Raw genomic sequence first — 23105 nt, 5'->3', positions numbered from 1 at the left:
AATATTTATTCTCTTAATACAAGTGAGTCTGACTGTAGTTTATTTTTCATGCTTTGTTTTGGTACGCTGCTTTTCCCTTGCCTAAATATATTTTTAAACATGCTTACATAAGTATGTGTGTGTACTTTATATGAAGCATTTTCAGTACTGTCTTTCATTGCTGTCACTAAATTATCTCACATCCAGTCCCTGGATGTATAGCCTTTACCTCTCAGTATCAGTAATTTGTCTTCAAGAGTATTGTTTATAAGGTATTAGCTATAGATATCTCCTGCATAAATCACATCTTTTATAATATAGATTTCTAATTGTCAGAAAAGTCACTGAACTTTTTCAAGGCACTCATCAAATCTCTTGCTCTTCAGCTTCCAGGAATTTATTCCTGATCCAGTCACACCAACTGTGTAAGATCCCTTTCTGTGGCATGCAAGGACATGGCTGACCTTCCTTTTCCTCTATACTGCCTTTTCCTCAATACTCATTTACTTTTTGTGCAACTTCTGGGAAAAAAAATCCTGTCCTTAATCTTGGTTTTGCCTACGGAAGATCTGATTTCCTCCCAGTCAGCCTTAAAAGGCTGAACACATCGAACACATTTGACCATCAGCTTCTAGTGAGTTTTTACAGTAGCATAAGAATGACAAGTTGGTTTTTTTTGCCTGCTACACCAATCTGGGAGAATTTTCATTGTCACAAAATACTGAGAACCTCCTGGTTTTATTACACTTTTCTTGCTCTGACTGAAACTTTTGCTACTGGATAGTAATTTAGTTTATTAAATGAGAAAAAGTAGCAAGCCAAATCTTTCCAAAGTCAGTGTCTGGAGAGTGTACCATGTGGGTGGGAACTGCTTCTCTTCCTAAGGAAAGTACAGCTGTTCCCCAGGCTGTCCTTCAGGATCACAGCTCTGTAGTCTGTAATGTAATTCCCAGCATACAGTACTCTTGTCATCATCTTCAGTAGCCATCTACACTTCATTCTCATTTCTCCTGCAGGTTCTCTGTTGAATAAAGAGCCATTTAAATATGTTTTCTCCATTGCTACTCATTAAAAGCTTTAGCCTTACAAAACAAAGAAACAAGTCTTTTTCACTTTTTTTTTTTTTTTTTTTTTTTTTCCTCTATAGCTCCTTTAAACATCTCTGTAATAATACCATATACTAATATGTGGTGTAATGGTGCTTTCTTCAATTGTGACAATCCATTTGCACTTTGTGAAATTAAATAACTCGAAGCACCTGACTCCTTCCCAGAATTACTCGGGATTCACAAAAATTAGCAGCCTTGTGCTAACTGTTTAAACTCTGTTTTTATGCCTTTTATAGCCCCTTGATGAAATAGGTATCGAGGCAGGAGTTTTGCTGTAAAATAAAGTGATAGGTTTGCATCTCTGATACTGAAATGTACCCATAATTATTTCTGATTCAAATACAGTTCCTATGTTTGCTGTTGAAAAAAAAATTGTTGTTTAATATGATAGAATACAGCAAAACATAGGGCGAGAGGAGTTCTGCCAACAGCGCTTTGTCCTGTGTATTTCTCTGCAGAGGAGAGGGAGTTAAATGGGAGACAGTTGGGTAGCCCAGTGAAGAAAGTATTAGCATTTCACCTGAGAAACTGAAGTTAAATTAGTTTGGGCAATGTTTTGTAAGGAAAGAAGTTTGGTTTGTGCTGAATCTCTGGTGGACAATGTGTCATGTTGGAGGCCCAGCGTACGCTGGGTGTCATAAATCAGCGTGACAGCGTCTAACACCGAGACTGAACTTACTCTTGCTTGTCTTTGTCTTAGGAGCAGGAGAACACAGAGGATTGATGCCTTGGTTATTCTTTGGCAGCACATTTAATCTTGGGTATTTTTTCCTCTCCTTCTTCCCTTTTAAAAAGTTTTCTATTTCTTTTGTGGAAAGTTTCGCAGTGCAATTTGTTCTCAGGATCGTCGAAAGGGGAAATGTTTCATAACAGGTAAAATTAGGACTTAGCTTCTGTTCTAATTGGAGCAAGCCCCATAGTATTCAGAATAAGAAATTTTAGCATGTCTTCACCTTTTCATATGGTAGAAGATGTGAAAAACAGCTACTTGGCATCACGCATTTTATCGCATGTGACAGTTTTCAGAAACAGTGAATTACACAGAAGCATCCCTTTTGCTCTTGGCAAGCTAAGTGGAGGTTTTGACACATCTTCCTTCTCTGTACTGTCTTTTATGATTTTTTTCTGTACAAAATTAGTTTCCAAAATATGATGGTTTTGATTACAAAACAGTATTTGCTATTATAGAAGACGTGGAGATTTCTTTTGAAATAGATTCTAAGTCAAGCAATGAAGTTAATTACAATAATTTATAGTTCTGTAGAACATGTCACCTGATTTCAAAACTTTCTGAAGTGTGAATCCAACAAGACAGCAGCAAGATGTTCAACAGGAGCACATTCAGCAGAAGGCAGCCCAGCTCTGTCCAGTCTAGGGAGCTGGTGTGTGTGATCTGAGTTATGGTGCAGAGCATCCAACCTGTATGAAGGGTGGATTGGGCTGGGCTGAGTTGGATTTGCTTGGTAAATTAGGTGCTGGTGTTGGCCCAATTAAGCATCTACTGCTGTCAGAAAGCAATGTGAGGCTATTCTAGGAAGCAGCTTTAAGGAAGGATGTTGTGACAGTCTGCCCCCAGCTCTGATTTGGAAAAATTGCAGTGAAGTGAGTTCCCTCTACACAACAAGACTATTTCATACATTCTTTGGTGCACTGACTGCCTTTGTGTCTCATCCTGACCTCTATACTGAGGTTTGCTGTGTTGACTCTGCTAGGTATGCACCAGCTTGGTTATTAGTATTTTGGTCACTTTTAATTTTATTTTTTTCCCAATGGAAAATAGTGTCTTTTAGAAAGATTGAATTTTCTTGTTCGTATCTAGTAGGTTCTCTGTGTCCTCAGAGTAAAGTTGCCCACATTCAGGTGGTTGGCTTTATTCTTAGAGGAATAACGTTTCTTCAAGGTTTCTGACTTGCCTGCATGCTGTGAACATATCCTGAGCATTCAGAGCAGAAATTTCCTACTTTCTGACATTCCTTTGTGAATGAGAATAATTGGAAATGGAGTTGCTTTTCCATCAGGGAGTATGGACATGAAGATCTATGCTATGAGAATTACTCTGTCAGATACTCTGTCAGAGCTATCAAGATACCTCTTGCATTATGGTCCTTAAAATAAGCCTGGACTTGCCTTTTGGAAGTATTTAATATTGCTGTGTTGTTCCTCCTGCAGCAGTTATGATTGATTAATACTTAACACATGTTAATATTTTTTTCTGGTGCAGATGTTTCTTGTGACCATTTCCCAGAAATTATACCCATATCATTTGTTCAGCTTGCTTTGTTTTATGCTCTGTAGCTGATTGATAGATTCAGGAATCGATTTTCTTTTCTTTTTGGGTTGTTTAATTGGTTTCCTCCTTCAAGACAGCAGAATAAAAGTGAAAATGACCTTCTACATTCCTCTTGATCTCTCCTCACATGACTGGAAGGATTGTGCTGGATTTGCCACCAGCTAAATGTCTGCCTTTGAACTATGAGTTGAATACATGAAATTTGCATCTTGTTTAGGTGACAGCACCAAGATCCTCAGCATTATCAGATTGCTAGCTGGAATATAAACTACTTTGAGATTTTTGGATTCTGAGGCCCAATTACAGCTTTCTGAGAAGTTGTCAAATGCATCCCCCATGTCAGGGAGGTCAGTTGGTTGCAAGGGCTGTTTTCCAAAAGCTGAAATTCATTGTAGTCAGATGCAGGTTTGGGGAACAAAAGGAGAAATTGAAGCAGTCTCCACTGTAGAGCTGTCTGTGGCTCTCCCTGCCTCCTGAAGTCCCTGTTTTAGCAGAGACACCAAGAAAAGAGTTGCAGATACGGATTTGCAGAAGTTCAGCTAATCCTTCTTCATTACCTATAGATTGTGATGAGTCTTTGTGTTATAAATAAGTGTGTTGCGGGGTATAGCCACCAGGAAAAAACTAAACCTGATTTTTATGTATGAATGAAATGCCAAGGGATAGATTCCTCTTCTCCAATAAGATGTATATTCTGTCCCACCTTATTTTATTTACTGCTTCTCACTTGAGGAGTTCATAAATCAGCAGTCCTGCATAGTCTGTTGTGATTTATTGCTTAATTAAAAGTTATGAGGGCTTTTAATCTGTCTATAATTTATATTATTTTTGAGTCAGCTGTTTCCCTTATTGCAACTTAACTGGGAAACTTGCATCATTTTATAAAGGGTGCATTTTTTTGCCCTCAGATTCACGGACAGATGTGGCTCACAGTGATGTCTCAGGTGTTTCAGATCAACTTTGGTCCAAACACAGAACCAAAGATAATTAAACATAAACTTAATGAAGTTTACCCAGCATTGATTATAGTTTGATGACAAATATAGTCTCTGTGTTTGTTAGACTTTCAGATTAATTTTAAAAGGGATGAGACTCATTTGTGGTTTCCCAGTAAACAGATGTTAGCTACACTTTAATAATTTAAAAAGCAGACTTAAAGTGGCTGTTTACGTTTCAGTGGAGAATTAATTTGGCGCTAATATTGAACCATATGCTGTTGTCAAAAAATTAGAACAATCACTTTTAATGTTTGGGTTTTTTTGGGTTGGCGGGTTACTGTTGTGTTTTTTCCTTAATGAATGATGGTTATAACCTTAATTATAACAATCATACTTCTCTCCATACAAGTAACTATTGAAGAGTAAGTGTAGTATGCAAACTTCAATTTTTGCAGTGATACAAAGATGGCAAGCTTGAGAATTTCTGCAGAAATTGAAAAATTTTATCTGAGCAGTTTTGACTTTGGTGTTTCAGAGCACTCATCTGGTTTGAACTTGGAAAGGTTTATCTCCATTTCTCAAATATTATCTCTTTTATCTGAAGCCATGTGCTATTTCTCCTAGCAAAGCTTTGTCCAATCCTGGCATTACAGACTGCAGGTACAAACATTTGCTGTCACTTTGGATTACATTGATGGCAAGGAGTTTTTGCCACGAGTTTCTGGAGGAATAAGAATTTCATATACCTGTGAGTCAGCTGCCCTCTGTTGGTTCGTTCGGCTTTGCTATGATTTCACTTATGTTTCTTGGGACTTTTGATGGGATGGATGAGTCCCACCTCTCAGTTGTTTGAATTCCTTGGGGTTCTTCCTCCGCCCCCTGCAAGGTGTCAACACTGCAAACTGCTCAGCTTCTCTTAACCTTACTTTTAAGGTTTGGATTTCCTAAATAACTTTGTAAGTAATTACAGTGTTGTGACTCAACAGTCTTAGTTGTTTCTGAAACCAAAATTTGCTACTCATTTTCTTAAAACTGCTTTACTTAAAGTAATGTTTTAGAATAATTAACAAAAGTTATAAAATTCCTTTTTACTAGGTGAAAATGGTTTACTGTAATACAATTTAAATGTACCATGCTACATTACATAAAACTGTCTATGTCTTTCTGAGGGTCAGAAAGACTTATCCAGGCTATTCTGCAGGAGTTTGAGAACTGGAAATTAATTAGTATGAAATTTGACAATTAATTAAACCAAATACTATGTCAGCTCTGCTGGCCAGTCTAAATTTATTCAATTAAATTCAAAATTTATTCCAATATTTATTAAATTTAGGTGCCTTTTACTCTCTTACAAGTTAGTTTTGAATTACGATTTTACTAAGATGAGAACTTTTTTTTCCTTTTTTTGGTGACTTTAGCAGGTTCATGGACTTTCTAATTAACTGCAGGCTTAAAAATATAATGATTCTTGTTCTGAAGAGTCTGAGTAAAAAGGGTAATACTGAAAAATAGTAAGGACTTTGAAAAGTAATGAAGTCTCGGTTGTATTCCAGTTTTAGAATTCCTTATTATATATGAATTTAACTGGTGAAAATAATGAATATGCATTTGTTGTTGCTGTTATGCAGTGTTCTGTTTGAAAGACAGTTCAGGTTTTTCATTCAGCCATCAGGTTATAAGAAGACCTCTGCTCCTCAGTCCATGCTTTCAGGTGATGCTGCTGCAGTGACTGCACTTTCCTGCTGCATCTCCATTGATTTTGGGTTTGGTGGGAATGCTTAGGGGTCACCAAACGCAACATATGGCCCTTTATAAGTGTTTCAATTTTCAAAATGGCTTCAAGTAAATCCAATCTGTTGCTTTAATTTAAATTCAGTGTACTCTCAAGTGGCCATCTGGAACATATAAATATATTTGTAAATTGTTCTTCTGACAGCTAAGTGGTCCTATCTTTGCTGCTATTAATCCAGTTATTGAGGAGTTACTCCTTTGTAACTAGGGATCATGTCAAATTTTTATCTACCTTCTACTCGGTGTTCTCTTTGAGAAGTTGAATCCTAGATTTAAATCCAAATTTTAAGTTCAAATTTTGATCTAAATCTATGTCCTATGTCAGGCCCAAAGGTATTAATTTTTGTTAATGTAGTACACAGTTTTGATAAAACTATAGTATAACAAACCAGCCCTTTAAATTTTCTTTTGATTCAGCTTGTAGTGCTGTTAGGAGTCTGATTTACAGAATGCAATAATTTAATTTAAGTCTCAGATCTTGTTAATGCTGCTAGAGGATGGGGGATTGGTCTCCTCTGAGCAGTCAGAGAGGGGCTGCAGGATGTTCTAAACTCATGGGCAGTGATGGTTTTGTTTCATGTTGCTTTTCCCCAGCTAGTAGCAGGTTATAAAGTTGGATAGTAAATAAACAGATTTATATTTGTTGGAACACAAGCATTGGTGAGTACTGTAGCAATAGATATTAATTAGAAAATCCATTGGAGAAATCAATTGTACTTGGAGTTTGTCTTGTTGAGAGAATGGAAGCACTGGGTCCATGTAAAGCAGATATTCCTCGAGTGATCAGCAGGTGGGCAGACAAAATAGGCTTTATGGATAGTCTCACAGGTGAGTAAGAGAAGAAGAGATTAATTTTCTATTTTATGTGTTCCCAGAGCAGCCATTGACAAAACAACTGTTTTTTTGAGAATGAGATAGGGAAGATTGTATCTTACAGTGCCCAGTATGTACACAATTCATCAGTCCTGAGGAAAAAAAAAAGTGATGATTAAATGTGATCAGATTAAACATTTGCATATAAAAGAGGTTTTTCTTAATATTCATTTCAGGTCAGTGTTTGATAAATGACTCCCAGATTTTCATCAGTGTTCTCCTGTCTCCATTTCTGCATAATAAATATCCTCTCAGGAGCTGTATGCAAACACCAGCATTTTCAGCATAAGTACTAATCACACAGGAACTTCTAAGTACAAGTTGTAGTTGGGTCATATCTGCTTGCTTACCTCAGAAATTAATCCCAGCTAGAGGAAGAATAAACATGTTTTTAGCTTCATTTCCTTTCTTTCACTCTGTCTCAATGATGTAGCACCCTACGGTACCCAGAGGCTTGGTGAGGGAAGGCAGCACAGATGATTTCTTAAGTCCTTCAGATACCACTAAAATGTTTCCTTGTTTGGGAGTGAAATGTTCATTTTAGGCAGATTTGCTTTCCTCTGTATGCTGCAGGATTTTTAAAGAAAAACTGCAATAACCTTTTCTAACAGGTCCTACCACATCTGAGGCTGTGAGAGTCCCTGCAGTGCTGGTTCCAGACACCTGATTTCATAGAATCACGGAATGGTTTGAGTTGGAAAGAACCTTAAAGATCACCAAGATCCAACCCCACTGTGTGGGCAGGGACACCTCCCACTAGACCAGATTGCACAAGGCTTCCTCCAACCTGGCCTTAAAAATGCCCCATTTTATGATTTTTTTTTTTGCTGATACCAGACTCAGATGTTATTATGCAATACAAATGTCACAGAATTTATTTATTTATATCTGTTCAGATTTTGCTTTCAGACTTCCACACCCAGGGATGAAAATTCCTTTGTAATCAAATCAAAAGAGCAATCAGGTGTTGAGGTTTGTCTTGGATCTGTGTTTAAACCAAGGGTGAGATGCTTTTCTTTCAGTTTCTGATGACCCAGGGAGTGACTTCACCTTCATGTCCAGCTGCATCAGTCAGGAATTCTCCTTGCAGCTCCCTCTCGGGCTGCACTTGAAACTCAATGGTGAGAAACTTGTGTGAGGATCCAGGTTCTACGTGGCTCATTTCTAATTTCCCCCTGTAATTCAGAATAAATGACCTGTGTCTGTGCTTGGTGGGCACTTTGTGACTGGGGGGCCAGGCACTCCTGGTACCCTGTGCTGCCCCAAGAGCTTAGGGCAGCTCTGCACTTCTGGAGCCTGCTGATAAATCTGAGACATCTTGTGTGACAGCAGATGCAAACACCAGTTTTATCACCTGTCTTCCAGATAGTTTTTTTTTTTTCTAACTAGTGTTATTCTAACCAAATGGTATCCCTATAGTCCCTGGCCTAACTCTTGTCATTTAATTAAATAAGGGCAAATTTCAATTATCTTTTAAGTGACCAGGAATTGGTTCTGCTTTTTAGAAAATAGTATTAATTTACACAACATATTCCTTTTTTTCTGTCTATTCAGGGAAGGTGAGACCTTTGATCCAAGTTGTATGCAAAGCCCTACAAAGTGGCCTCCCTGTAGAATAGTCAGACATTTCATATACCAGAAGTTTGCATATCTTTGCTGGATTGTGATCTAATTGACAGAATGGGTAGCAGATGAAGTTTGACTCTAAAAACGAAAAGATAATTTTTTTGGCTCAAATCTGTGTTTATCAATGGAGTTAATAACGAAAGGAACAATCAGTCTCCACATGCTTCCCTGAAATGTGTCCAATAGCATTTGCAGCACTATTGGAGCATCTTCTAAATGGGGGGATAGGGAACATTTGTTTCTTAAAAAAGGTTTTGTGTGTTACAAAGGGAAAAATACAAAAGTTTGAGGGATATCTCAAAGTCACACGAATGTAAAATGCTTTCTGGATTGTATTGCAAGCATCTAAGGGAATGAATCCTAGGAATGAATTACACCAGAACCAGGTGAAGCCAGAATAACCTGAGATAACATAATTCTATTTAAAGTAAAGTAAAACCGTTGCCAGAGGTCTGTGCTTTATGTTTCATCAGTTTAAATTGTAGCTTTGGTTGTAGTACTGTCCCTCCCTGAAGTTTTGTGGAAAAAAAGCATTTGGTTTTAGTTCATTTTAATTGTGTTGCATAATTTGCGGTGTGTCTATAGTTACACTTTGCTTAGGGAGGACATCAGCTTTTCAGTCTTACTGTGTGAAACTGTTGCTGGCTTTTATTATTATATTTGATGTGCATAAGGGTAAACAAATTGTGAAAAGTAACCTGTCCTTCCTAATTTGGTAGGAAGTAAATTCTTCCACTAAGTAATAGGCTTTTTCTTCTTTCCATTAGATTCAATAGATGAAAACTCTTAATGGTTTGGATGGAAACCACAATGGGGCACTTTTGTGGTGCTTCCCACGCTAGGCTGGCTTGGTTCCTAAACTGAAGTTCTCAGCACTGGTGGGGAAAAAAAAAACGTTTCAATCTAGAGGCATGTACTGAGAACAAGTTTGTTAGTTTGATTTATTCAATTACATTTTGTAGCAAGCTGTAAAAACCAGGAGTTTATCTTAATAGCTTTGCATTAGTAATTGCTTAAGTCAATTTATCTTTTCTTTGATACCCCAGAATGACCTAAACCCAGTTAACAGCCACTAATTACAAACAATTCATTCCCTGCCTCTAGTGAAAGATCAAATTTTCAGTGGTCTTGAATTTAATTTGCATTTAATTCAAGGTTTCATCAAGATAATTGTCTGTTTGGCTCAATCCTTTTATGGTTTAAATGCTAATTTAAGGTTTGCAAGACAGTTAATGGGTGGTGACCTGTGGGAGGGGAGGAGGTATGGGAAGGGGAGCAGGTATCACATCACCTGTTTCCAGTTTCACGTGGGATGCTCGTGGTGTTTTCACTGAACTCATTTCTCTGGTGCAGCCCCAGAAATTGCCCATCAGCTGCATTGGCCAGTTGTAAACATTATCAAACTCTGTATTACTCCAGAGAACATCTTGGCCTGTCCTCTCCTGTTGAAAAACCTTGTCATTCCCAGCCTGGCTGAATGGATATTATTTTTTGTCTCATTTTTGCTGGTTTCCATTAGTACTAAAAGCTCTGCTCTCTGGTATTTTGTTGCCCTGCAGACTTCATAGGAAGAAAACATCTCTATTTAATGATAAGAGAGCCATACCTCACAGCTTTCGGTTTCCAGACACACCAAATCCTTTTAGCCTCTCCTTGCAAGATGGGAGCTTCATTCTCACAATCACCCTGATATTTCTCTTCTGCATTTGTTTCAGCTTGAATTTGGGAAACTTAAGTGTCTGGATTTGTACACCCTACACCAGTCTTAGTGGGGCTTTATAAAACACCACTAATTGTATCCTGTCTTGTAGGGAAATTCTAACATAATAGCTTCCTGGGTTGCATTTTCTTCTGGTTTATTTCTCAGCCAAATTGCATAGTGTTTCATCCTGTGATTCCCCCCCCCCTACCCCTCCAGTATTTTCCCAAGGCTGATTTTTTTTTTAATCTCCCATCTACCTGACCCACACTCTTCATTACTGAGCTGCAACCTCTCTGGGGCTCTGATCCAGGTGCCATGTGGTTCTTGCTCCACAACCATCCCAGCTCTGTCAGCATAAAGATGTCATTTAGCTTCTGTCTTCAGTAAAATTTTTAACAGGACCTATTCATGTGCCAGTATAATTGGTGAAATATTAACCAAGACTGGCTCTAAGACCAGTCCTTCAGCAGTGATGCTAATGGCTTCTCTCCAGCCTGACATTCCCCATTTAATGTTGCCATTACTGTCCTACTTTTAGCAGTTTCAGGCCAATTTAAAACTTTTATGCTAATCCCTCATCTTCAATTTAACTAATAACTTCTCAGGTGACATGATGTTAAAGCTTTACCAAAATCAGACAGCTGAGATTTATTTCATTTCCTTCCTCTGGAAAGCAAGTTTGCTTTTTCTAAGAAAGATGTCAGATTTCTGTGCCTTCCCTGTGCTGAGCCCATGTGGTGTTTTCCCGCAAATTCTCTTAGCTTCACGGGCTTTGATTTTTCGTTCCTTGAAAAACTTTCTCAACCTGCTCAGCTGCTGCTGAGCTTAGAAGAAAGGGCTTTTTTTCAGTTGCTCTGATAATTTTTTCCCCCTTTTTAAATATAGATATGACATTTATTATTTCTGATTTTACGGTACCGTTCTTGTCTTGCTTGAATTATTTAAACTTGCTACCCTATGTGAAACTTCCTATGCCAGTTCTTGCACTGTTCTGGGTGGAAATTAGTTCCTCATTTTGGACTTTTGGAAATAGGTGTTCATCCTGTCCATGATAGTTTCCATGTGCTTATCACCATCAGTGACCACACTGACAATTGGAGCATGTATTAATGTAATTTGGAGTTACCATCTTTAATTGCTAATTCAGCCTCATAGTGTAGTAGCTCCACTTCTTGGCAGATTATCTCCTCATATAGCAAATGAACATTTTGCTGCTTGTTTTAATAGCTTCTGAAGCAGCTCTTTTTGCTGGGCTTTGGGAGTTGCCACTTATTGCCTCCTCCTCAGCCTTTCCCAAGCTCTAAGGTAGGACTTCTCAGTGATGCTTTCTTCATCTCCATCTGAACTTTTATCCCCTTGTTGTGCCTTTTATCCCCATGTTGTGCCTGTTGATCTGCTTGACAAGTGATGACCAGGCACATTACCTTTGAGGTTTTTTGGGTGAATTTTTTTTTTTTTCTTTCTTGAGATTTGGACCCCTGGAAGCATTGGTTTCTCTGACTTGAAAAAGTCTCCTTCCCCAGGCAGAGCTTTCAACCTTTTGATTAGTGACTTACCAGCTGGTTCCCTCACTGTGCAAACAGTGCCCTTTGGAAGCCAACCCCTGTTACTGAAAATGCCAACCTGCCTTTTCTCAGGGTTCTGCAAATGTCGGTGAATACTTTAATCTGGAATTGGCATCTAATTACATATTCCCCATTTATTTTTATAACCGGTTCTTTTATTCCTTTTTATGTATCAAAAAGAAATCAGGAATAGTGTCACCTTCCTGTTTCAGTGGCAGAATTAACCTGTCAGTGACTGCTTTGGGGAATATCTGGTTGTTATATTATTATTAGAAGCAATTGTTCTCCACCAAATGAGAAGTCGTGTTAAAAAATAGTGCTCTAATAGCACTGCGTTTATATTAAAATCCAACTCTGGGGGTCTGTGGTGTGTTTCATGCTAACATCATCACAATGGAACCATCACAGTGTCACTGTCTGGTTCCCAGATAATTTCAGTCTGGTTATGATAAACTTTCTCAATAATTTAATTCACTGGATCTCACTTGCCTCTCACTCTGGTGAATCTCCTGACTTGAGATAAGTCCTTCCTGATTTATATGTCTGTAAGAAGAAACTTAAGCTAGCAACGTGTTATCTTGCTTAAAGCCTTGCAGGGCTGTACTGTGCTGCTGTTCTGGAGGCAATGCAAATCTTTGTGTTTATTTCCTGATGCATGACTTGTAATGTGCTGAAAGAGTTCAGACTTTGCAGTAACACAACTTTTAATACAAATTTTGACTTAAGATGTGTGTGGGTATCAGGATGCACACAGATACACAAAGAAAAAATAGGAAAAAAAATGAGCTATGTTGAAAGTAACGTGTACTTACTTATTTTGGAGAAGACCCACATATAAGATACTGAGATGACTTAAATCCTGTTGAAATGGGCAGAAATCAGTAGAGCAGGTCAGTTTGGCTTCACTGAATGGGTAGCCTTGTAGAAGCTAAAGGTGCCTCCTCTGGCTGGTTGGTTGTACCCTTTGGCCATAGGTTTTTTCCTGCAGTTATTTATACACCATGTTCAACCTTGCAGCTCTTTAGCCTTAAATTAAACGTAAGTTTAAGAATTCAGCTGCAAGTATCATCATGGGAAATGCAGAGGTGTTGGCAATTTCTGTTTGATGAGTAGTGTTTTCACCTTGTAATTACATAAAATCCATTAATATTTGTTCACATGAAAAATAAATAAGACTACATGATGCTGGCCAGGAGATCACTGAGAAAATAAGAAAATCTTTCATAGAGGTACTATGGAAGAATAAACTTTACAAGTTCATGGCCTGGACGCTATTACTGAACACAGTTTCTAGCAAGCAAATATAAAAATAATACGGATTTCTAACAAATAGGTTGGGTAAGTTTAAGAAGAACTTTTAGCCATTGGCTTGTCCTGTTTTTTCTCTGAATCTGTTTAGCTTTGGGATGCTGGCTGTGAGGTCAAAGATGACTAAGACAAAGACTCATATGAACAGTTTTCAAAAAGGTCTTCATTGCTAAATAGTGCAAATCTAGGAAAAAAAACTTTTTTTTTTCTTTTTTTTCTTCTTTTTTTTTTTTTTTTCCTATTGTAAAATACCACTGTCATTTTTTTTCCCACGTAGCCCCCAGGCTGCTTATCCTTTAAAGGTCAGGCTTGACAGACTCTTGGGAATATGTGGCCACAAAGTAGTTCAAATGGACAACATCAGTGGAAGTGTCTCTGTTCTGTCTTTACTTGCCTGTCTCAGATACATTTAAATGGCAAATTCTCTGCATCTGCACCATGGTCTTGACTGCATATTTGTTTCACCTCTTGTCTTCTACCTCAGCTTCCTGCTAGGTAGTCCAGGCATTTGGTATGGAGGTGGCTTTTCAGTAAGGACACTAAATTTTAGCTATAGCCATGCTGCTAAGCAGCAGTGACATTCCTGGAGGGAATGCTTCAGGTGGGATAACAAGTTTGAAATAGGAGAGACCACAGTTAGGAAGGTGCTTTCTAAACTACAAGTGTGCTACCAAAGAGATAGATGCATTTTATTCCTCACCTTAAAGGCATTTTGATTTCTCCTTTAAGCAGCAGGTAAAAGGCAGTTTCAGAGGAAAATGTGCATTTTCTCCAGTAGAGACTCTCTGTGTTGTAATGCTGCTTATGTGAGTATTAGAGACATTCTGGTGCATTCAGATCCTTATCTAATCAACAGATGAAAAAAAATCTGATCAGATCATACTGATTTAGAAAAAAAAAACTAATGAGTGTGAAGACTAAGTAATGACTGTCAGATTGGTTTCGTTATTTGCATGGTGCCCTGGGCTGAAACAGTGGTCGTTTATATGATGCAGACAGCTTCATGTAAAAAAATCATTGTTTTGGTGCTGCTGCAAATATCACAAGTATCCAAATCCCCCAAACAACTGCGTTCTCTTTTGCTTTGTAATTTGCAATTCTTTTTATTCTTTGTAACTCTTCTAAATTAGTGCAGCATTGTTCTCTTTGTCACATAAAATACTTTTTTTTTTTTTTTTTTCTTGCATCAGCTTTTACCAGACCCATCAGCCCAGACCCATCAACATACCACAGAAGGGGATAATTGGGTAAATTATCCTTAAGCAATTGCAGTTGTAACTATTGCAGTATGTAAATTTGTTTCTTTGCTGTGTCCCGTGGGCATACCTTTATTTTGACTATTGGAAGGCACAATAGGGTAAATGGATTAAGGCAGGGGAACCAGCTTGCTCTTAACACTCTTATCACTTTTATGGTAATGCCTCAGTTTATACAGAGAAGACTTTGAAAGTGGTTGCCTATCAGTATGGAACCTAATGTAAAAAAAAAAAAAAAAAATCACCAATGAATGGGAAAGGACCGAAGAGCAATAAAAAGTGTGGTTGTGCTGAGATTGTTTGGCCATGTAGGTTAACAGTAGACATAATGGGATGGGGAGGCTATTTTTGCAGTGTTATTTTTTTAAAGATTAGGTACAATAAAACAGTATTACTCAGAGCCATGCAACCTAGGTGTCATGTCTGGCTGGTTTCAGGAAACAGTGAGGCTTAGAGCAGGAGTGGATTGTGAGAAAGTACTGAAAACTGGGAAGGAGATCAGTATTTCATATTAATTCCAGTTAAGCATTCCAGAGGGGCAGCATAAAAAAAGGTATAACAGAAGTTCAGACATGAGTGTCTCTCCCTGGTGTCATTGAGAGAGTGAGATGGGGACAGCCCCAGTGAGAATGAGATGGGCTTAAATGATGTGTTGGCTGGAGGGGAACACTTGAGATATGACATTGTAAGTGCTAGTTGAAAATGGAAGTTGAAGCCATGGGGGAGATAAAATTAGCCATGGAAAAGAAAGGTAGAAGGAAAAGCAGGCAGGCTGAGGGATAGCTCTCCTGTGCCCCATAAAAAGGAGGATAAGTGGAGGGAGCAAACTTATGAAAGGCATAGCAAAGAGACAGCTAACTCCTGTTCTCTGTATGGTTTATTCCTCAGCACAATATATATTTGAAATAGTATGTGCCATCTTTAGATTAGAGACCATCTTATTTTTGTTCCTGGCTTGGATCTGAGGCTTTTAACATCATACAAACAGAGACCACCAGTGATGTGCTTTGGCAGGAGCATGATGTCTGGATGGTTTGTAGCACACATGTTCTTGCCTGTCTGGCCAGCCTGGGACAGCAATTTTGGATGGCAGCTTGGGTCTGCTTGGTGTTCCCACGCTGGAATGTGCTCTGGCAGGCAGGGATGCACAGATTCTGCCTTTGCAGATGGAAGTATGTCTGCAGGAAACACTTCCAGCTAGAAGGAGGAGGCAGGAAAGAAGTTCATCATCACCAACAGGGGGAAAAATTTGCTGCTGGCATTTAGCTCCTCATTTCAGAGAGTTTGACCCAGCCTGCTGCAGAGCTGTGGCACAGCCATATGCTCTCAGTGAAGCTTTTCTTAAGTGATTATATTACTGTTTTGTTGGTTTTTTCCCATAAGTCTTTTCTTGCCAGGCTGTTGATTGGGATGGGGAGTAGCAAAAACACAGGCCAGCTGCAGACGTAGGTGAGGGGTCTGTTGCCAGCATTCTGCAGGAGGGGGTTCCTGTGCCCAAGGGAGTGGGAACTGGGACTGTTCCATAAGGGTTGGGCAGGAGAGGCTCCTCAAGGAGGCAGGATTGACATTCCCTGGGCTGCCAGAGGTTCATGGAGCCCAAATTCAGTGGCCTCTAAAACACACTGATTCCCCTTCCACCCTTGCATCCTGAAACTCTTCCTGACTGCTGTCAGTCCTCTGTGTCCTCTCTTGGATCCAGCTCTGCTGCTGCCACCAAATCCAAATTTGCAGCCTGTAGAGTTTGGACAAAACAACTCGTTCCATTTTGCCTACATTACTGAGCAGCCTTTGGCTGGTTTAGCAGGCAGATGGGTACTCAATTTGACATTTTCACCTCCATAAGATGGAGGAGTGACTCTCACAGTGTTGCAGGGGCCAGTAATGCAGGTGAGCAATAGCCAGTGGTGCAGTAATCTCTTGGAGAGCTGTAATATGTCAGCTTAGTGTCCCTACTTCTCTCTGTGGGATGATACTGTTCAAGGAAATTAAGCCTGAGAGATAATTTGGCAACAGTCTTATTTTAAATACTGATTAATGACTATTGCTTTAGTGCAGCAGCTCCTGCTCTACTCATGTGATGTTTTAATACAGTGAAGGAATTATGATTAATGCTTTCAGGTTTTTTAATGTTCGGGTCGTTCAAATGCCCCATAATAATTGTTCCCTTTAATATTCAGCATAACCATTACAGAGATATAATTGTGCTTTGGTGTTGAAAAGAAGGAACTGGGATCCCACCATGATCATAAATGCTTTTTTCTGGTAGTTTAAATCAAATCCTTAAATTTCAAAGTCCTTGGCAGCAAGTTTTAAGAACTTTAATTAAAAAAGAAGTTGTCCATAAATAAATCAGAGCTGAAAGACTAAAAACTGTTAAAGGAGCTACTGCAATAACTGCAGTAAAAAGTACAGTGGAATATGAACCAGAAAGCACAAGTAAAAGCACCAAAATCAGGAAACAAATTCAGGAAGCCTGGAATCCAAACGTACCTGCGTAGCATACAAAGTACCTCCAGGTTTTGTCACCATTATTCTCATGGCATTAACATGTTTTAGATCTGTCTCTGCAATATCTCACACTCTTGGAAGCCAGGACTGATTTTATAATAGAATTTAAAAAAAACAAAACAAAATAAAAAACAAAAAAACCCAAAACCAAACAAAACACCCAAACCAACAACAAACTAACAAAACAAAACAAAAAAACAACCCAAAACTGTAAAAATGAGAGCAGGCTCCAGTTCTGGAAATCTGACTGATCTTTGGCAGAAGCAAGAAATGTTTGCATGTATTTGCCCTCTCCTGCCCCTGAGGTGGTATCCTGCACAGTAGTTAGTTTTCATCTCGCCCAGCTTCTAATTCTGTTGCTTTCTGCTCTCCATATCAGGGAAAAAAATATTCCATTGTGGTTTTCTAAACTGTGTTAAGCATCAAAGGAGGGTGAACTCGAACCTTCCCTTGAAAAGCAGAATCCCCCCAGCAGCTGGGAGGCACAGGAAAGCATCTCTGTGCCTGGAGTCACAGAACACCCTGCGGGGGCTTTGCCAGTGTTTCTGAGAGGATTTTGGATGTACCATTGCCTCTCAGAAGAATTCCAGCTCTCCCCACAACAATCTCTGCCTTTTCCTCAGCTTCATCAGCCCAGTGAACATCAGAGGGGGGCAGAGGGCTGTGTTCCCTCTCCTCTGAAGGCAAGCTGAGAGAGTTTGGGTTGTTCAACCTGAAGAAGAGAAGGTTCCAAGGAGAGCCTAGAGCACCTTCCAGTATCTGAAGGGGCTACATGAAAGCTGGGGAGGGATCTTATACAAAAGCATGGAGTGATAAGACAAGAGGGGAGGGTTTCAAAGCAAAAGAGGGGAGATTTAGGTTAGATATAAGGAGGAAATCATTTAGTGTGAGGGTTGTGAGACACTGGCACAGGTTGCCCAAGGAAGCTGTGGCTGCTCTGTCCCTAGTTGTGTTCCAGGCCAGGTTGGATGGGGCTCGAAGCAACCTGGGCTGGTGGGAGGTGTTATGCCCATGGCAGGGGACTTGGAACTCGATGATTAAGGTCCCTTCCAGCCCAATCCAGTCTATGATTCTATGAACATGTCCTTGCCTCTACCTTCCAGCAGCATGACCCCCATTGCTGTTCTGGCTGTTCCATATGGTTGTGCTCCATGGTAGCTGCCTGCTTGATCCCCTCTTCCCTGCCACCTTGGGTGATGTCCCTCACTGCCTACATCAATGGTCAAAACTTACCACTTAATACATTAAAGTATTACCCCCCCTTCTCTCAAATACCATTTTAAGATGATATCCCTGCTGATGTTATTCTGACCATGAGACTCCTGCGTTTGGTGAGCTCTTTTCCTTTCATTCTCATCCATCTGTTCCCTCCTTGCCTCTGCCTGTGCCCTGCTGGGCAGAGTCTGTTGTCATCTTGTTGTCCTACCAATTCTGCCCAAGTGCTAACAATTCTTAATTTCAGTGTTGTTTTAACCAATGGTTTATCTGATCTTGTCCATGTGTTCATGTATCATAAATAATAGAGGTCCTTCCTCCAATATATAGGTTCTTCCTTAGCTATCAGTCCCTCTTCCCTGCTCCCCTTTTGCCTTCATTTACCATAAAGCTAAATATGGTGGAGGATGAGGATTGATAACCCCCATAAGATTCCTGCCTTGGCATTTCCCACTTTTTCAGGATGATTCCAAGGTTGTCATCTCTAGTTAAACAGGAGTTAAACAAAAACTAAGGAGAGAATTCACTGCTAGTATAGGGCTGGCTGTTAGTTCCTATAGGAAGACACCAAGGAAAGGACAGAAAGGTCAGGCAGCAATATTATTTATAATTAGCTGCAGTGAGGCTGTTTAGCAGCTCCTGACTTTCCCTGATGTGTTGCTCCAGTAAGAAAGAGATGGAGAAAAGGGGGATAGTGAAGTTTTCTTTTCCCATGTGGTTTTCTATGTGCGTCTTCCAATGTCAATAGAAGTAACCTCATCCGTGATAGCAGTAAAGTGTAGGAATAGCTAAAGTGTAGGTCTAGATCACTGAGCTCTGGGGAAGAAGAAATGGGAATGGATTAGCTCCTAGGGTAGGATAAGTTGGGAGTTAAAGTGAAATTGGAAAAACAAAGACACTGGAGATATTCTCATTAATCTTTAAAACTGGGAGGCTGCCATCCTTCCATGGTTAATGTAAAGAGGTGAAAGGAATGTAGCATGCCTTAACTTATGCCTAAATTAATGGGGTTTAATGCCACCTGTTTTATTATTATGATCCATGATCTTATTAATACATCTTTTAAATGAAAGGAAGTGTAAGAAATCAAGAGGATAAACGTAGGTGGAGAGCCTGAACATCTGGTAAATGTTCTTTTCTCTTCATTTTAATCATAATTTTGGGTGGGTTTTCCCTTCCTCTTTCATTATTTTTAGGTAAATGAGATTGCAGGTTAGCATTAAACTGGTTTTGGAAAGAACTTCGACTACATACTCCTTCTCTTGCAGAGGTGGCTTGCTCTCTGTAATGCAATGTCTTGCATTAGTCCATGACCTTTTTTCTGTATGTTTATTATTTTTACAACGATGTGAGCAATTCCACAAAGATGTGTCTTCAAGTATGGTTTACTAGATTAAAAGATCTGACCATGCTTGTGGGTCAAAAATATTTATTTGATCTATTTAACAATGTAATTTTTTTAACAAGTGCAGTGCTGTCTTTACTTGCCAGAAGTTTTAATTTTAATAAGAGCATTTTCTTATGTTGTTGGCAGAAAAATCTGCACACCCAAAGCTCTCAGTTACTGGCAACCTCCAAAACTTTGCAAATGTCATGAGTGTTTGAGTATGTTTGAATTCATTCTTCAGAGAAAGTCTGAAGGAAATAAAAAAAAATCCTCATAGAGGCATCCAGATACAGTTTGACCATTTTCTTGTGTTAAAATATGTCAGGGGGATGCCTGGGAAATCAGTGGCTTCCATCAGTGCAATGCTAAACCTCAGACAGGTGCCTTGCCAGTGGCTGACCCCAATATAATTGTACTGGATCTGCAGCAATCCCCTGTCCTCTTCTGGGTCTCTCCCACCCCATCATCTCTCCCCTTAACTTTTGCAGCAAAATCCTGTCAAACTCATAAATGCCATTCTCATTTTTTTAATTTTTTTTTTTTTTTATCTCTGAGGGCTAAACTTCTCACTGACATTCTGATAGATTTCATAAGAAAATGCCTGCTGAGTACATTTTTGACAGCAGTTCTTGTGCCTGAGCAATTAGCAGAGCTTAGGGTCAGTGTCTCTTGGAGGGCTGCACAGACAGAGGGCCACTCAGGATGATAAGTTAGGAGTTAGAAAACAAATGGTGTCTCAGACAAGTCAGTAATTACTGACTCCTCCAGAACTCCCTCTTCCCACAGTGAAAATTGAAATGAAAAGGCTTTTTAGCCCTCATGCCATCCTTGGGATCACTCCCTTTTCTTCAGGAGCTCAAGTAAGCATGAGCAGCCACTCAAATGCAAAGCTCCATGTGTTGAAACTTGAGGCTACAATTTATTTTTTTTTCTCAAAGGGTATTTTAAAAGTCATTATTAATGAATACTGAGGTATGAGCTGGAGTGATCCTTTCAACCTTTATAATTCTTGAACTGTCTGGAAATTGTACTGACACTTAAAACAACAGATTAACCAAGAGGTTTTTCAGCTCTGATTTCAGAGATGATTCAAGCTGAATATTAAAGAAAAAAGAGCTATGCATGGTGAAATAACATCCCAGGTAACCTGATGAAAGTCCTATAAATAACTTTGAAAATAAGACTTTATTATCCTGAAACTAATACTGTATTGAACTAGTTGTAAAGTTCTATTGGTGTTATTCAATAATGTTTTATTTCTGGTATTTATGATTCCAAGCTGTGCATTTATGAGATATTATTGTTGGGAAAACGGACAGTGGTATTTTCCTCTAAGAAGAGACAATCATCTGCACATGGCTGAACAAAAAAAAAAAAATACAAGAAAGAAAAATTCACTGGGAAAGAGGGGCAGAAAATAAATAAATAAAAAGTAATTAAATGTTATGGGAGGTGATTGAGTGGAATCAAATAAGGTGAAATCGAAGTTCACCTGTTGAACCCAACAAATAATTCAGGAAGACCCTTGGTCTCCAGGGATCCTGGGCTCAAATTGCCACTCAGGCAGTCCTTGCCTGGATGTGAATCCATACCTGATGGCTCCACTGCCCCCAGGCTGAGCTTGCCAGGCTCCAGCTTGTGTTGTCCTGATGCAGCCAGAATTTCCCTGCCTCCCATTATCATCTCTGCTTTCAGAAATTGCCAATTTCTGAATTGAAGGCCAAGTAATTGTCCTACTTCTCCTGCAGGAGCTTCCATGCCCTGCCTAGACCAAGCTGTAAGCTTTGAATAAAGATTTAACATGAATAAAATCCCCATCAGCCAGCTGACCTTCCTGATGTGGCTGAGGATGTCTGGAGTGTATCCAGAGAAGGGCAAGGAAGCTGGGGAAGGGTCTGGAGCACAGGTCTGGAGAGGCGGCTGAAGGAACTGTGGTTGTTTAGTCTGGAGAAAAGGAAGCTAAGGGATGCTCTCACTCTCTATAGCTGCCTGAAAGGAGGTGTTGGCCAGGTGGTTGTCTGTAGGCAGCAAGTGCCCGGACAGTGCCCCCCCCGCCTGTGCCCAGCTGGGGCTAGCCCAGGCACGCATGCCCGGGTTCGGTAGGTGTGGTTTCCGGGCAGAATTCCAGAGCCGGACGGATCAAAGTTAGCTCCTGATACTGTCCGAGCCAGCACTAGCTCGACTGACTCCCGCGGCGAGACTCATCCCACGCAACAGTTGTCATTCTGTTCTCCCAAGTTACAAGTGGGAATGGCCTCAAGTTGTGCCATGAGGAGTTTGTATCAGGTATTGAGAAAAATTTCGTTGATGAAAGGGTTGTCAGGCACTGGCACAGGCTGCCCAGGGCAGAGGTGGAGTCATCGTCCCTGGAAGGATTGAAAAGCCCTGGAGATGTGCTGAGGAACATGGTTTAGTGGTGGCCTTGGCAAGTGCTGAGTTAACAGTTGGACTTGATCCTGTTAAAGGTTTTTTCCAACCAAAATGATTCTATGATTTCAGAAGCCCAGGCAGGGCTTTCAGGCACAAAGGTATCTGCATTCCATTGAACACTTTGATTCCCTCTGCTTGGTAATGTCTGAAAGGATGATTGAATTTCTGCAGTACTTGTGTTTTAGCCTCATGTTTTTCTTAATGTGCATATTAAAGAATCATAATCTTTAGAGAGAAATGTTCTGCAGCCTAAGGAGAGCTAGGTCAGGCTAGGTCAGGAGGAAAGGATGGTCACTATATTTCTTCTGACTTCCAGGAAACATTGGATATTCCTTGCCTCCAAGTTTCTGACACGCAATGCTGTGATGAATCTCTGTGGCTGACAGACCAAGTGATTCTGGAAAACCTGCACATATATATCAGGCCCTGATAGCAATAAATGCTTTCAGGTTATTGTCCCAAATGGTGTATTGACAAAGGAGGCAGTGAAGGAATGAGAAAATGAGTGTGTTTTTAGAAGGAGCAAACCACAGAGGGAGACCCTGGCTACTTTTCAGGCACTATCATAAAATCAGAAACATTCAAAACTGGGAAGTGTTGGAGGGAGATAAGGCACACGTACATGGGGGCAGGTACCTTGTGGGTGATAATCTGCAGGAACCTGAGAAGCCAACCAGTATAATCTTCTTAGGTTTATCTCCAAGATGAATAAGAACAGGTATGCAGTATGGAGATACACAATTCCAGTTTGTGGGAGAATGCAGATAAAAGCACCACGGAGCATCCTAGGAGCCAGTTCGGCCCAATTAGGAGAAAATAGTGAACTTAATCCCATAAGAGTGAGCTCAGTGGTTCTTTGCTGAGGCAGCTGAGTTGAGTGTAAACAACTTAAATGTGCTGATCTAACACTGAGTTGTGTAATAAACGTAGACATTCCCCTTTAATGTGTGGGAAGAGCAGGCTAAATGGGCCAAGCAGCCAGGGGAGAGCAAGAAAAGTGATGTTTGAATGTTCAGTTCTCCTTTTCCATCAAAGTCTGGATAAACCTGAGTGTGTTTATGTTAAAGACTCCAAGGGCTTGTGGGGCCTGGAGCCTTACAGCCCCTTAGTGCTGCCCGGGCTGTTTCA

At 39.8% G+C, this 23105-nt stretch overlaps 1 protein-coding gene across 1 annotated transcript in view; it reads left to right on the top strand.

Moving 5' to 3' along the window:
* THSD7B (thrombospondin type 1 domain containing 7B) overlaps positions 1–23105 on the top strand; it is a 313731-nt gene that overhangs the window by 238915 nt on the left and 51711 nt on the right. The window lies entirely within an intron of this gene.

The sequence above is a fragment of the Heliangelus exortis genome, chromosome 6 (assembly GCF_036169615.1).
Source record: "Heliangelus exortis chromosome 6, bHelExo1.hap1, whole genome shotgun sequence".
NCBI lineage: Eukaryota > Metazoa > Chordata > Aves > Apodiformes > Trochilidae > Heliangelus > Heliangelus exortis.
Note: the sequence above shows the minus strand (reverse complement) of the source record. Positions and strands in the feature narration are given on the sequence as shown.